Genomic DNA, 2,989 nt, shown 5'->3' on the forward strand with positions numbered 1-2,989 from the left:
CACAACTTTCAAGACTTTGATTCTTCCCTTCAAATAAATGGAGGAAACTTGCACAAGTCTAAAAAACTATGACTTTTTCCCTTCAAAACATATTATTGTAATATAATTTAATTGTAGACACCCCATTTTGACCGGACCCTAATAGCGTCGTTAGGATAGAAACCCCATCAGGCTAGTGTTCTAGTGTCCCCAATTTGTTCCTAGAATAGGTTAGGGTCTCATTTAGGTCCCCATAAAATTTCGTCGGAATCCGTCGTAGTTTGCCTAGCAAACGAGCGAAGTTTGTAGAGTAGTGTAGTGTAGGAATAAGGGTGGCGATTTAGCCATAAAAGGGGGTGCGCTGGAACCTGAAAAGCCAGTTCAAATTTATTGCGGTGGGCTGTCTAGGAAGATGTGTGGGCGTGCAGATTAGTGTGTTACATAATTGAGGGGTGCATTATCCGAGGCCTGAGCAATTTTGTAAATAGTGAAGATGCTTTTCTTCCCCTCCAAGTCACCATTAGGCCCTAAGTTCGGTTAGTGAAAGGCTTAGGACTAGGATTAGTTAGGGGGCATCTTAGGAAGCTTCCTAGGTGGTTAAGCTTCCTTTGATCCCAACCCTTGAACGAAAAGGTGATATGAAGGGTTAAGATCAAAGGAGGAGAAGATATTTTTTTCAAAAAAAATTTCCCTTTTGTTATTTGCTTAGGCACCCCCCTGCTGGTAAAAAGTAGTTAAAAATGCACTAGGGTTGGTTGTCCATGGAAGGTGGGGGGTCAAATTCATTTTATTTTGCTTAGGCTTGTCTTACCCGAGGCACCCCCCTGAGGTTAGGAAAGGTAAAAAATACACTAGAGGTGGTTGTCCAAGGGGGTTTGGGGGGGTTAAATATGTCATCTCCCTTAAAACCGAGCAGAGGGTTTTCCAAGAAAAAAAAAGAAAGGGAAAAGAAAGAGGCAGAGAGCAAGGAAGTGAGGGATTTGCAGCTCCCACCTCCTTCCACCATCTCCGGCCAACCCCATCTTCTCCAACTAACCCCATCTTCTCCGACCACTCTTCGCCCATTCACCATCATCATCATCATCACCATCACCATCAAGAACCATCTCATTAACCCCAACCCTAGACCTAACTCCAACCCCATCTTCTCCGGCCGTCCCTTGCCGGAATCCGGTTAAACCCATTGCCGACACCTCTCACCTCCCTAGCAGCCACCATCATCTACCTCCTCTATTTTTACCCTAATTCCACCACCAATCCAACCAACTCCATTAAATCCGGCCCTGTTCTACACCCTATTTGGCTGAGCCACTCCATTTTCGCCCACCGTCACTTTCCAAAAACCCATTCCCAACAAATCCGACCCCCATCTTCTTATTCTTCTTCTTCTAATTTCTACTTCCACCATTTTCCAGCCAAAAACCCATTTTATCATTTCCTTCTCCGGCCATAACCTCCATTAATACCGGCTATTCCCCTGTTCTTGCCGCCACCTCACCAGCCATCCGTCTCCACTATCATCTCCTCAAACCACCATCAAAACCCGCATCATGGCTCGTAATTTTGACAATCGGCAACATGTGGAAATCATTTCAGGTAATTTTCCTCTTTCATAATCTGTAATTTCTTAGTTTTGATTCCTGAAAATTTTGTCTCTTTACAATTTCCTTATCAGGATTTCCTTCATTGCTATTTCTTGATTTTATTGTTGTTGCGTAACTTTAGTCGCGGTTTCGATTTTGTTGTTTCGTGACTGTAAATCAATTAAGTGATAATCTGTGTTTACAAATTGATTTCAGTTCAGGGATTTATGTCTACAAATGGATCTAATAATACACTGTGTTCGCAAATTCATTTTAGCTTTATATTCTCCAATTGTAAGTTGGTTCGTGAACATTCTATTCTTACAAGGTGAATTTTACATGTCAATGCTTGGAGAGTTTTTACCAAGTATATCTTCTTACTCTGTGTACTTTGTGAGTAGCTTGGGTCGTTTCTTGTTATTTTTCCAACATATTTGAAGGTTAGGATGGTTCACATTAGTTGAAACATGTTATTTGAGTGGAATCATTATGTTATCTCACCGATTGTTCTACTTGTTATTTTCAAATTAGTAACAAGGATGGCATTGGAGGTGTGACTTATGAATGTTTGAAAGAGGGCATGGAATTTTGAACAAGGGGTGGTGTCACTTCGGTTTTATCTAGAAAATTCGATGTAGCAAGATCTGTAAATGCAGTGCAGGCAAATTTGGAACTTGAATTTCAAAGAAATAAGGAAAGATTTGGTTTCCGCAAAGGGAGATCTATAACTTTCAAAAACCCGCTTGTTGTTCCTCTAGGCTTTAGTATCATGCACCAGGTTAATCTGGAATATCTTGGCCGGTTTGTGTTCAATAGTGATGGCATTCTTTACCCTGATAGTGTGGTTGGAACCGATTCCCACACCACTATCACAACAACTGACTTGGTTTTAACTGTGACTCAAATTTTGAGGAAGCATGGGGTCGTTGGTAAGTTAGTTGAGTTTTACGGAAGAAGCGATGAAACTGTGAGAATGATAACAAAATTGGATTTAAGGGATTTCAGTACCCAAAGAGGTGCAAGACAAAGTTGTAAACTTTTCATTCCATAGATAGACTGCAGAGCGCTGAAGCATGGTAGTGTTGTGATAGTAGCCATCACCATTGCACAAATACCTCTAATCCCAGTGTCATGCTTGGGGTCGCTCTTGTTGCAAAGAAAGCGTGTGGACCTGGTCTGGTGGTTAAGCAATGGGTTAAAAAAACTTTTCAAACCTTTTTGAAAACATAAAAATCTTCTAAACTTTATTTTCAAAAAGATCTTCCTCTAGAGTTAGGGCTTTGTCCTAGGTAGAGAGTTTTTTAGAGTTAGGGGTTTGTCCTTGATGTATTGTTTGTTTGTTGTGTGCTTGTTTTAGAGTTAGGAGTTTGTCCTAGAGTTATAGGAACGCCTCCGTCCGCTCAATTGGCGATCCACATCGCCGACTG

Source organism: Tasmannia lanceolata, unplaced genomic scaffold, assembly GCF_043159265.1.
Source record: "Tasmannia lanceolata isolate RefF3 unplaced genomic scaffold, GAP_Taslan_0.1 ptg000002l, whole genome shotgun sequence".
NCBI lineage: Eukaryota > Viridiplantae > Streptophyta > Magnoliopsida > Canellales > Winteraceae > Tasmannia > Tasmannia lanceolata.